Genomic DNA, 13,829 nt, shown 5'->3' on the forward strand with positions numbered 1-13,829 from the left:
ATATCAAACATCTTTGAGAACATGGCTTATTAACAGAAATACCATACATTACCCTGTTTCTTTTGCTGCACTTTCATAATGTAAGCCATATCTTATTGGGAATCCATATTAGATAAGGAACATATCCAACTCAAAGTTTTATGCTTATCTAATCATATTTAATAACAACCTCTGAAAAAAATAAAGAGTTCTATATATGTGAATTTTCATGCTGCCTTCTGAACAGACAAGGTTTCATGCTGGGAGTGTTTAATTGGAAAATGAATCATTTTCACTTTTAGACCAAGAGGTATTTTCAGTATTTTGCAAACTTAATGACTGAAAATTCCACATAAGGTTTGCATAAGTATCAGAGTATCATGGAAAATGTTTCTTGAGACATTTCTCCAGAGCTCTGCCTGCATCCTGCAATGGACAGTTGGAGGAATTACGGCAGGAACTTCACTACTACTGAATATTATTAGTGAGGGGATGTAAAGGGGCTTCTGCTGTTCCTTCACCAGGAGTTCTGCCAAACAAATCACTGTCGGCAGGCCAAGAGATACAGTATCTGTGAGGATTCAAGTATTTCTATCGTATGATACATTTCAGAATGTATTTTATAGAGTGTGCAGGTAAAAGCAAATAAACAGGGTAGTACAATCTATCAGTGATAATATAAAAATTATTACAACTTACTCACATGTATTGCTAATTATGAGTCACAGATATTGTAATCTTTTTCCACTCCTTCCAATGTGTTATCTTTTTGTCTGCATTGAACTCCTTAAACGTAGCAAGATTGCAATAGTACTTTTCAAATCACCTATTCATCTGGTGGACATCAGAAGAAAATACTGAAGGGAGGGCTATATATTGCTATCCTCTCTCCTGAGAAACATACGCTATGAATTAAGTAGTGCTGCAGCTTATTAATCATCAATTGTCAATTAATTCATCATTAGTTGCGTAAAGCAGGTATTTATTTTTATCAGGTTTTAAAATTAAGTCTCGCTTTCCTCTCTGTCAAGGTCATTAGAACAAAATAACAAACCCCATGCCTTGCAGTGATTCTTCTTCTTCGTTAAAAACTATATAACCTATGATCTTTAATTAAAATTCCATTTGTTTTATCAAGAGCTAAGCATTAAAGTGTACTATCAGCTATAATTAAATGGACAAATGAGAAATTGAATCAACACATAACATTTTTAAATTCAAAATTTGAATTGAATGTCAAAGTAAAAATAATTACAATGAGCTTGAAGTTCCATGGTCATTAACTCTCAGTTTCGAGCTGTAACTTTAGCTGAGGACTACACCATAATTCAGAGAAACTAGAAATCAGAGCCTATACCTCACCATTTCCAATTTTCTGTCAATGTTAATACACCAAACCCCACAGAAGTTCTACTTAATGTTTTAAATTATTTGATAGCTTTAGATTCCTTTAAATAGAAGTTAAGGACAATGTTCTTGAAGAGCCCTGATTAACAAACATTTTGCACCAAGATGTTACACTCATTGAGGCAGGGTGGGGGTGGGGGGGGGGTGGTGGAGAGGAGAATGGGGTGACGTGAAGAATTCTTAGCCATAAAGGCAGTCTTTTGGATTTTCACTGTCGCTTTGAAAATGAGGTATACCACCAAAAAATGCAAATGACTTTGGGCAATTATGACTGCAAAACATGGACCGTTGCAACAGCTATTAGATATTACTATCCAAAAGTTACATTCTCACCTTGTCACTTCAGCAACATTCATACTTATATTCTTAATACTCTGAATTAACATTAATTATTTTCCTGAAAAAAAATGAAGTGCAGGAACAAAACCAGAACAGAGTGAACAACTGGCTTAGAATGAATAGCTTTGAAAACCGTGATGAAAGAAGCAGCAGAACTCAACCCTGTATCAAGAAGATGTGAAGCAAACTGTTCAAACACTGCCACGATGCGTGCTAGCAATGTTGGAACCTAAGTGCAGAGCAAAGACAGATTCCAATGTAGAAACATACACCAAAGTTGCTGGTGAACGCAGCAGGCCAAGCAGCATCTATAGGAAGAGGTGCAGTCGACGTTTCAGGCCGAGACCCTTCGTCCGTCCTGACGAAGGGTCTCGGCCTGAAACGTCGACTGCACCTCTTCCTATAGATGCTGCTTGGCCTGCTGCAGTCACCAGCAACTTTGATGTATGTTGCTTGAATTTCCAGCATCTGCAGAATTCCTGTTGTTTGCGTTCCAATGTAGAAGCAGTTATTCGTAAGAATTCCAACAGAACTCCAGTGTGTTTGGCTGAGTGATGCTGTGGGACATAACATTCTCAAAACTATGACCCTGTACTAGTATGACATCCATTTAAGTAACATGGAGTTCCTGAACCTATCAAACTAAACTTAACAAGTTTATACAGAAAGCACTAGGAGACTGCCTTACAAAGAGCGAGTCGTTTGAGAAAACTGAAGGAACCCAAAAGGATTTATGACTCTCGCTAATCAACATTTAACCAACTCAGGTTCTCTTAAAAACCTTGAGGCCCAAAGCTCTCCCACTCCCTGCACAGGCCCAATGAGTTTGTTACACCAAGCTTCATTTAGTGACCTGTAAGACCATTAGACACAGTAGCAGAATTAGGCCACTTGGCCTATCAAGTCTGCTCGGCCATTCAACCATGGCTGATCTTTCCTTTTCCTCCTCAGCCCCACTCACTGTCCTTCTCCTCATAACCTTTGTTGCCATAGCCAAACAGGAACCTATCAATCTCCACCTTAAATACACCCAAGAACCTGGGCTCCACAGCTGCTTATGGTAATAGATTCAACAAATTCACTACCTTCAAGCTAAAAAAATTTCACAGTATCTCTGTTTTAAATAGATTCCCGCCTATCTTGAGGCTGTGCCCCCTTGTCCTAGACTCCCCCACTATGGGAAACGTCATTTCCACATCTACCATGTCTAGCCCCTTCAACGTTCAAAAGGTTTCAATGAGATTCCCCCCTCATCCTTCTAAATTTCAATGAGTACAGGCCCAGAGCCATCAAACATTCCTCATATGATAACTCTTTCATTCCTGGAAACATCCTTGTGAACCACGTCCAATGCCAGTTCATCTTTACTTAGATAAGAGGCCCAAAACTGTTCACAATACTCAAGGTGAGGCCTCATAAAGCCTTAGCATCACATCCCTCCTCTTATATTTTTGTCCTCTTGAAATGAATGCTAAAATTTCTTTTGCCTTCCTCACCACTGACTCTACCTGCAAGTTAATCTTTAGGGTGTTCTGCACAAGGACTCCCAAGTCCCTTTGCATCTCAGATTTTTGGATTTTCTCTCCATTTAGAAAATAGTCTGCACATTTATTTCTACTACCAAAGTGCATAACCATGCATTCCCCAACATTGTATTTTATTTGCCACTCTCTTGCCCATTCTCCTAATCTGTCTAAGCCCCTCTGCAGGCTACCCGTTTCCTCAATTCTTTCTGCCCTTCCACCAATCTTGGTATCACCTGCAAACTTTGCAACAGAGCCATCTATTCCATCACCTAAAGCATTGAAATACAACATAAACAGAAGTAGCCCCAACACCCACACCTGTGGAACACAACTAAACATAGGCAGCCAACAAGAAAAGGATCCTTTTATTCCCACACACTGCCTCCAATCACTCAGCTAATGCTCTAACCATGCCAGTAACTTTCCTGTAATACCCTGGCCCTTAACTTAGTAAACAGCCTCATGTGTGCCACCTTGTCAAAGGCCTTCTGAAAATCCAGATATACAACATCCACTGTATCCCCTTTATCTACCCTACCTGTAATCTCCTCAAAGAATTCCAATTGGCACGTCAGTAAGATTCTCAACTTAAGGAAACCATGCTGACTTTGTCTTATCTTGTCCTGTGCCATCAAGTACTCCATAACCTCATCCTTAACAACTGACTCCAACGTCTTCCCAACCACTGTGGTCAGGCTAACTGGTCTATAACTTCATTTCTGCTGGTTTCCTCCTTTCTTAAAGGGTGGAGTGACACTTGCAATTTTCCAGTCCTCTGGCACCATGTCAGAGTCCAATGATTTTTTAAAGAACATTACTAATGCCTCCACAATCTTTACTGCTACTTCTTTTAGAACCCTAGGCTGCAGTTCATCTGGTCCTGTTGACTTATTTACATCAGGTCTTTCAGCTTTTTGAGCACCTTCTCCCTTGTAATAGTAACTCACTTCTCTTCCCTCACTCCGTTCAACATCTGGCATACTGCTAGAGTCTTCCACAGTGAAGACTGATGCAAATTACTCACTTAGTTCATCTGCTGCCTCCTTGTTCCTGTTGATATTTCTCTGGCCACATTTTCTAGTGGTCCTATATCCACTCTCATCTCTCTTTTATTTTTTTAACATACTTGAAGAAGTTTTTTCTATCCACCTTGATATTGTTTGCTAGCTTGTTTTCATATTTCAACTTTTCCCTACTATGTTTTAGTTGTCCTCTGTAGGTTTTTAAAAGCTTCCCAATCCACTGGTTTTTCACCTGGAACCTACCAGCCTTCTCCTTCCCACCCTCTCCCCACCTTCTTTATAGGGCCTCTGCCCCTTCCCTCTTCAGTCCTGATGAAGGGTTCCGGCCCGAAACATTGACTGATCATTTCCACGGATGCTGCCCGACCTGCAGAGTTCCTCCAGCGTGTTGTGAGTGTTGCCAGTCCTCTGTTTTCCTGCTAATTTTTACTTTGTTGTATGCCATTACTTTTGATTTTACATTAGCTTTGACTTTCCTTGTCAGCCACGGTTGTAGTATTTTGCCATTTGAATATTTCTTTGTTTTTGGAATACATCTATCCTTCATCTTCCTCATTTTCCCCCAGAAACCAACCCATTGCTGCTCTGCTGTCACCCTGCCAGCATCTCCTTCCCATTTACTTTGGTCAACTCCTCTTTCATACCACTGTAATTTCCTTTACTCCTCTGAAAGACAGCTATGTCAGATTTTACTTTCTGCCTATCAAATTTCAAGTTGAACTCTAGCATATTATGTTAACTGTCTCCTAGGTGTTCCTTTACCTTAAGCTTACTAATTCCATCCAGATCATTACATAACACCCAATCCAGTATAAATAATCCCCTAGTAGGCTCAACGACAATCTGCTCTAAAAAGCCATCTCGTGGGCATTCAACAATTTCACTCCCTTGAAATTCATTAGCAACCTGATCTTGCTAATCTAACATTCCCCCTTTGACTCGCCTTTTCTATTTCCCTATTTCTCAATGTAATCTGTAGTCCACATTCCGGCTACTGTTTGGAGATCTTTATATAACTGCCATCAGGATCCTTTCACACTTGCAGTTTCTTAACTCAACCCATAAGGATTCAACATATTCTGATCCTATGTCACAACTTTCTACTGATTTGATGCCATTTTTTACCATCAGAGCCACACGAAACTCTTTGCCCACCTTCCTATCATTCTGATACAATGTGTAACCTTGGACATTCAGCTCCCAACTACAACCATCCTTCAGCTATGATACAGTGATGGCCACAACATCATACCCAACAACCTGTGAAAGTGCGAGATCACATATCTTATTTCTTATACTCCGTGCACTGAGATATAACACTTTGAGTACTGTATTTGCTACCCTTTTGATTCTGCATCCCTAGTGTACTGATACTCACCCTGCTGGCTGCAGTTTTGTCCTATCATCTGCCTGTCCCTTCCTGACAGTATGACTGCATGCTATCATTGTTTTTTTTAAACCATTGTCATTTCCTGAGTCCCTTCATTTTGGTTCCTAAATTAGTATAAACCCTCCTCAACAGCTCTAACAAACCTGCCTGCGAAAATATTGGTCCTCCTCAGAATCATGTGCAACCTGCCCCTTTTGTACATGTCATACCTCCCTCAGAAGGGATCCCAATAATCCAAGAACCTTCCCCCTGCAGCAACTTTTCAGCCATTCATTTATCTGCTAAGTCATCCTATTTCTACCCTCATCGGTGGGTGGCACAATTAGCATTCTAGAAATTACTACCTTGGAGGTCCTGCTCTCTGCTTTCCACTCTCTGGGAAAAGTAGTTCCTCCTCACCTCTGTCCTAAATCTACTTCCCTGAATCTTGAGGCTATTTCCCCTACTTCTAGTCTCACCTACCAGTGGAAACAAATTTCCTGGCTCTATCTTATCTATCTCTTTCATAATTTTATATGTTTCTGTAAGATCTCCTCTCATTCCTCTGAATTCCAGCAAGTACAGTCCCAGGCAACTCAATATCTCCTCATATTCTAACCCACTCATCTCCTCCTCTGCATTGCCTCTGAAGACCATACATCCTTCCTCAAGTAAGGATTCCAGAACCGCACACAGTACTCTAAGTGTGGTCTCACCAGTACCCTGTACAGTTGCAGCATAACTTCCCTGCTCTTAAATTCAATCCCCCTAGCAATGAAGGCCAATGTTCCAGTTGCCTTCTTGGCAGCCTGCTGCACCTGCAAACCAACCTTTTGTGATTCATGCACAAGCACTCCCAAGCCCCTCTGCACAGCAGCATGCTGCAATTTTTTACCATTTAAATAATAATCTGCTCTTTCATTTTTCCTCCCAAAGTGGATGACCTCGCATTTACCAACATTGTATTCCATCTGCCCGATCCTTGCCCACACACTTAACCTATCTATATCTCTCTGCAGACTCACCATATCTTCTGCACAATTTGCATTTCCACTCAATTTGGTGTCATCAGCAAACTGAGACACACTACACTCGGCCCCCTCTTGGCCCCCTGCTAATGTATATCGTGAACAGTTGCTGACCCAGCACCGACCCCTACGGCACACCACTCACCACTGATTGCCAACCAGATTAACACTCATGTATCCCAACTCTCTGCTTCACGTTAGTTAGCCAATCCTCTATCCATGCTAATGCATCACACCCAAATCTATGCATCCTTATCTTACGGATAAGTCTTTTATTTGGCATCTTATCTAATGCCTTCTGGAAATCTAAGTAAATAACGTCCATCTGCTTCCCTCTATCCACTGTGCTCATTATATCTTCAAAGAACTCCAGTAAGTTTGTCAAACAGGACCTGCCTTTGCTGAATCCACGCTGCGTCTCCCTGATGGATCCATTTCTTTTCAGATGCCTCGCTATTTCTTCTTTAAAAGAGTGGCGAAAGTGGAATGTTCCTCTTGTAGGATGTAGAACAAGGAGACTTCGCGTGTCCCTGATGACGAGAACTGCAAGAAGTGCATCCAGCTGCAGCTTCTTATACAACCTATCAAGGAACTGGAACTGGAGTTGGATAAACTCTGGAGGCTGAGGGGTTGATTGACATGTGATAGAGAGAGATAATTAACTCTAAGCTACAGGACACAGTTAACTGGATAATGGAGAATGGGGATAGGCAAACAGTGAAGAGTACCCCTGTGGCCGTTCTCCTCAATAACAGGTATACTGCTTTGGATACTACTGGGGGTGGTAATGGGGAGGGGAATGAGGTATCAGAGGAAAGCCCCAGCACTCAAGTCACTGGCACTGAGTCTGGCTCTGTGGCTCAGAAGGGAAGTGGAGAGAACAGGCAGGCTGTGGTGATAGGGGATTCAATGGTTAGGGGAACAAACGGGGAGCTCTGTGAATGAGAACAGAATTCCCAGATGGTATGTTGCCTCCTGGGTGCCAGGATCAGGGATATCTTGGACTGAGTCGAAATCATTGACATACATTGTAAAAAGCAACGTCCCAACACCGACCCCTGTGGAACTCCACTGGTAACCGGCAGCCAGCCAGAATAGGATCCCTTTATTCCCATTCTGTTTTCGGCTGATCAGCCAATGCTCCACCCATGCTAGTAACTTCCCCGTAATTCCATGGGCTCTTATTTTGCTATAGTTTCCTTTCTGCTACCTCCCACCCTTCTTAAATAGCGGAGCAACATTTGCAATTTCCCATTCATCCGGTACAATGCCAGAATCCATTGATTCTTGAAAGATCATTGTTAATGCCTCCGCAATCTCTCCAGCTACTTCCTTCAGGACCTGAGGGTGCATTCCATCAGGTCCAGGAGATTTATCCGCCCTCAGTCCATTAAGCTTCCAGAGCACCTTCTCAGTCGTAATTTTCACTGCACAAACTTCACTTCCCTGACATCAAAGTTGCTGGTGAATGCAGCAGGCCAGGCAGCATTTCTAGGAAGAGGTACAGTTGACGTTTCAGGCCAAGACCCTTCGTCCTGACCCTTTCACCCTTTATATATTTGAAAAAGCTTTTACTATCTTCTTTGATATTAGTCACCAGCTTCCTTTCATAATTCATCTTTTCCTTCCTAATGACCTTCTTAGTTTCCTTCTGCAAGTTTTTAAAAGCTTCCCAATCCTCTATCTTCCCAATAGCTCTGGCTTCCCAGTATGTCCTCTCTTTTGCTTTTACTTTGGCTCTGACGTCACTTGTCAACCACGGTAGTGTCCTTCTTCCCTTTGAATATTTCTTCTTATTTGGAATATATTTATCTTGCTCTTCCCTCATTTTTCACAGAATTTCCAGTCATTGTTGATCTGCTGTCTTTCCTGCAAATGTCAACTTCTGCCAGTTCCTCTCTCATGCCATTGTAATTTCTTTTATTCCACTGAAATACCGACACATTGGATTTCATTTTTTCCCTCTCAAGTTTCAATGTGAACTCGATTATATTGTGATCACTGTTCCCTAAGGGTTCCTTAACCTCAAGTTCTCTTATCACCTCCGGATCATTGCACAACACTCAATCCCGCACAGCTGATCCCCTAGTGGGCTCAACAACAAGCCATTTTAAAAATCCATCACTTAGACATTCTACAAATTCTCTCTCTTGAGGTCCAGTACATCCCAAAAAGGAAGCGGTATCCTGAAGGGAAGATGGCACAACTGTGATTAACAAGAGAAGTCAAAGCCAACATGAACGCCAAAGTCTGGGCATTTAATAGAGCAAAGATTTTTGGGAAGTTAGAGGATTAGGAACCTTTTAAAAACAAACAGAAGGCAACTAAAAAGACATTAAGAAATTAAAGATGCAATAAGAAAGTATACTAGCTAATAATATTAAAGAGGATACCAAAACGAAGGTAAGGGTGGATATCCGGCCACTGAAAAATGATGCTGGAGATGTAGTAATGGGGTCAATGAAATAGTGGACGAATGGAATAAGTTTTTTTTGCATCAGTCTTCACTGTGGAAGACACTAGCAGTATGGTGGAAGTTCCAGCTGCCAGTGGTCATGAAGTGTGTGAAGTTACCATAACTAGGGAGAAAGTAATTGGGAAAGTGAGGGTAAGTAAGTCATCTGAACCAGATGGCATACACCCCAGAGTTCTGAAAGACATTGTGGAGGCATTTGTAATGATCTTTCTAGAATTACTAGATCTAGAATGGTCCGGAAGTTTGGAAAATTGCAAATCTCATTCCACTTTTCAAGAAGGGAGAGAGACAGAAGAAAGCCAGTTAGCCTGAGCTCAGTAATTGGGAAGATGTTGGATTTAGAAAAGAGTGGGAAGAAAGGCTGCCTTTTTTGATTGCCTGCCAGTGATCTAGTGGTGTTCCACAGGTTTCTGTGTTGGGACCGATTCTTTTTGTTTTGTATATCAATGAATTAGATGAAGGAACTAATGGTTTTATTGAAAAGTTTGCAAGCAATATGAAGATAGATGGAGGGGCAGGTAGTTCTGAGGAAGTAGACAGGCTACAGAAGAACTTAGGCAGATTAGGAGAATGGACAAAGAAATGACAGATGGAATACACTGATGGGAACTATATGGTCATGCACTTTGGTTGAAGAAATGAAAGGGGTGACTATTTTCTAAATGGAGAGAAAATACGAAAAAGCTGAGGCATAAAGGCACTTAGGACTCTGTGTAGGATTCCCTAAAGGTTAATTTGCAAGTTGTGTCTGTGATGAGGAAGGCAAATGCAATTTTACCATTCATTTCAAGATGACTAGAATATGAAAGTAAGGATGTAATGTTGAATCTTCATAAAATACTGGTGAGGTCACACTTGGAGTATTGTGAGCAGGTTTGGGCCCCTTGTCTTAGAAAGGATATACTGAATCTGGAGTAGGTTCAAAGGAGGTTCACGAAAATGATTCCAGGATTGAATGGCTTGTCATATGAAGAGAGTCTGACCAGAGGATACAGCCACAGAATAGAGGGGTGTCCTTTTAGAACAGAGTTGAGGCTGAATTTCTTTAGTTAGATCTGTGGAATTCTTTGCCACAGGCAGCTGAGAAGGCCAAGTCCTTATGTATATTTAAAACAGAGGTTGATATATTCTTGATTGTTCAGGGCATGAAGAAATACAGAGAGAAGAAAGAAGATTGTGACTGTGAGGAAAACTGGATCAGCCATGATAAAATGGTAGAGCAGACTAATTGTGTTCCTCTATCTTATGGTCTTATGCTCTTATATCCTATGCCTTCCAGAATTGCTTCCAGAAATTCCAGCCATTGCTGCTCTGCCATCACCCCTGCCAGTGTACTTTTCCAATCAATTCAGGCCAAATTCTCTCTCAAGCCTCTGTAATTCCCTTTTCTCTACTGTAATGATGTTACATCTGACTTTAGCTTCTCCTTCTCAAATTTTAGGGTGAATTCAGTTATATTATGGTCACTTACCCCTAAGGCTCTTTTACCTTAAACTCTCTAATCAATACTGGTTCACTGCACAACATCCACTCTAGAATAGCTGATCCTCTATTGGGCTCAACCATGACCTGCTCAAAAAAGCCATCTTCTGCTCACTTTACTGGAAAGTTGGTCAAGAGGGCTTGCATATTGTTGAAAGTCAAGTAGAAATTTGATATTCCACACTGACCTCAAAGTCTGGCATGCTGGAGAGAATGAATCACAGCCTAAAAGGGAGCCTAACGAATGATCTAATAGAGGCTGGGGAAAGTTGGTCTAGAGTCCTTTTAGCAGTCCCAATGAAACTACCATGCTCATGGGACAGGATTTACTCCTTTTGAATTAATGACAGAATGGGCAATACAACTTTAGGAGGATGTGATTATAAGAGGACTGAAGAGCTACAACGAAAAGGACAGGATTACCAGTACGTATGCGATTTGCCCACTCATCTGCATGATCTAAAAGGAATAGTCATTAACAGACAGAGTGTGATAATATCCAAGTGAAGGGGACACTGACAGAAGCAGGAGGTGAGATAATGGTTCAGTTTGTACCAGCAAAACCCAAATGGACAGGATCATTTACAATAATCCTGATTGAAGAAATGTGCACCCTGCTGGAAATTAGGGAAAGGCTGAAGTGCAAACACTGGTCTCACCTGACAAGACAGCTTTGGCAGGAATGATTTCATAATGCAGACGTATTTCTACAGGAACAATATACAAACTACATCCAGAGGAGTTTGGATAATTGGATACACCACCCTTTAGAGCTCTCTCTCTCTCTCAATAGCAAGTAAAATGCAGACTGCAAATCCAGGGAATAGTGAAGAGTGACCAGCTGTGGGATGTACCAATAGGATGTGGTTTTACATGGGAGACATGATAGTATGTGATGCTGTGAAATAGACTCTGAAGATTGCACAGCACTCGGGGAACATCCAGTGGGGAGTGGACATACTCAAAACGGGGGATCCCATGTTAATATTTGTCATGCTGAGACCAAGCACCAGCAAACCGTTTAGACTTAGGTGTGGCTCTTAAGTGTACAGTAATGCAACAGGGCTGTTCTGCTCAGGAATGAGTCATTGTGGGGCCCCCCTGTGACCACAGAACACCACAGTGTAGCAACAGCCTCGAGGGGGTACTGTTGCAGGGGCAAGAATAGTGAGGGCTAGAACTAGTAAATAGGGATGTGGTCTTTGCTGATGTAGTAACAGGGAACAGCAGACAAAGCCTAGAATTAGAGAGATGGAATGCAACAGTGCCGACATCCAAGTTTCAGGAACTTCACTAAATATGTTATTATTTATGTATTAGAAAATGACTTACTGTGGATAATAATTTATTTTGAAATCAGGACCCAGTCTGTTACTTAATTAAGTCCCTCTGTAATTACCATTCTGTGATCAAAAAGTAGCTTTAATGGAAACATTGTCAAGTGCGAATGTAACTGCTATCCAAATTGAAGCCCTGGTGGATTGCCTTTGACTGGTCTTCTGGTGCGCACCAGTTGATTTTTATAAACCGGTCAATATTTCAAATACCTTTCCAGGTGGCCTTTTCATTTGCTCATACATTAGATAAGGGTCACAAGCTTGGGGAGGGGAGTATAAATACCGTAAATTCCAGTGTATAAGCCGAGAATTTGGCCCTACATTTTGGTCCTAAAATTAGGGGGTCGGCTTATACAGAGGGTGCCAACTTTGGAAAAACGAATACTGTACACGGAAGACAGGTCGTATTTATTGGCTGTTTTTGAGTCAAATTTGTTCCACTGTCAACGCATGAATTCTTTGAATGGTTTGTTTAAACTCACATCTAGTGGCTGGAGCACCGACATCAAACCACCGGGGATGACTGCAATGTCCATATTTTCAGCTTTCAATGCTGCTTTTGTCTCAGCTGACAAGTGCGCTTTGAACATGTCCCAGACAAGTAGCGGTTTTTCCTTCCCGAAACCTTCGGGACGCCAACACTACACCTCTTTAACCCACTTCAGCAACCCGCTTCGTCCACCCAGCGGCGTTTTTGGACGTAAACAACAACACGCCGCGGGAATTTTCTGAGCAATCTTTGTTTATTGTCTCAACACAAGATCACGTCTATTCATAAATCGGGTGCACCAACTTCGCGTAGCTTTGGAATTTTCGCTGACCTCACGGTGTTTTTCGTCCCATTTCAACGCTTGAACTCGAATCATTTCTCTGGTAACAACATATCCAGACGATCGCTGGTGATTCACCCACTCTAAAACTTTTTCTTCCAGTTCTGGCCACTGGCATGTTTTCCCCCGGTTTGCACATTTCGTCTTTGGCATTTCCCTCAGCGTGTCCTCTGCCTTTCTCGACTCTCTCACTTATTTCTTGTTTACACTAAACTTCTTAGCAACTGCAGAAATATTCGTTCCTTTAGCAAACTCAACAACCTGCAGCTTGAAGCCAGCATCATATCGCATTCGTTTTAATCTTTCGTACCTGGTGGCCGTAAACTCAATACTGAGTACACGTACTGATCCCGCCACCCTGGGTTATGTTTAACGAGATTACGATGGGCGCTAAATGGTTTCACGGAGGTTACATTTCAGAGGATTCTTTACCATTGGGAACCTAATCCAAAACTTCCCTCCCTGATTTATTTATTAAGAATTCACTTATAACGCTCTACATTGTACAGGCCTGTTTTCTTAGCAAGTACTGGTTCACAAAATTTCCAGGTTCCGGATCCGGCAAAGCTGAGTACCGGCATGTGAGATCTTGCGATCTTTTCTGGTTAAATCAAAAACTTATACAAAAGGGGTCGGCGTATACAAAGGTAACATGAAAAAGTCATTTTTTTAACCTTGAAAATGGGCGGGGGGGGTGGTAAATCGGCTTATACTCCGAAATATACAGTAACTGCTTGGAGTTTCATCGGCATGCTGAAAGCCTGCTCCTTTGATGCCTTCAGTACTTACAGCTTATTTCTGATTTACCGCTAATCACAGCCCACACAAAATTGTGGATTTAAGCAATCCAAGCTTTAACTCCATATATTTTACATCGACACAAAATGGCAGTGGGGCACCACTGGAAGGATTTCCTCATTGGCTCTGAATATCCTAAACAGATATCTGCATTTGAAATTAAATAATATTTTCAATCAGTTATTAAAAGCTTCATCATAAATTAGTCCCAATCTTTCTGTCTGGGAGAAATAATA

General features: G+C 41.5%; 1 protein-coding gene across 1 annotated transcript in view; it reads right to left on the minus strand.

Moving 5' to 3' along the window:
* ndst3 (N-deacetylase/N-sulfotransferase (heparan glucosaminyl) 3) overlaps positions 1-13,829 on the minus strand; it is a 1,028,434-nt gene that overhangs the window by 919,576 nt on the left and 95,029 nt on the right. The window lies entirely within an intron of this gene.

The sequence above is a fragment of the Mobula hypostoma genome, chromosome 3, assembly GCF_963921235.1.
Source record: "Mobula hypostoma chromosome 3, sMobHyp1.1, whole genome shotgun sequence".
NCBI lineage: Eukaryota > Metazoa > Chordata > Chondrichthyes > Myliobatiformes > Myliobatidae > Mobula > Mobula hypostoma.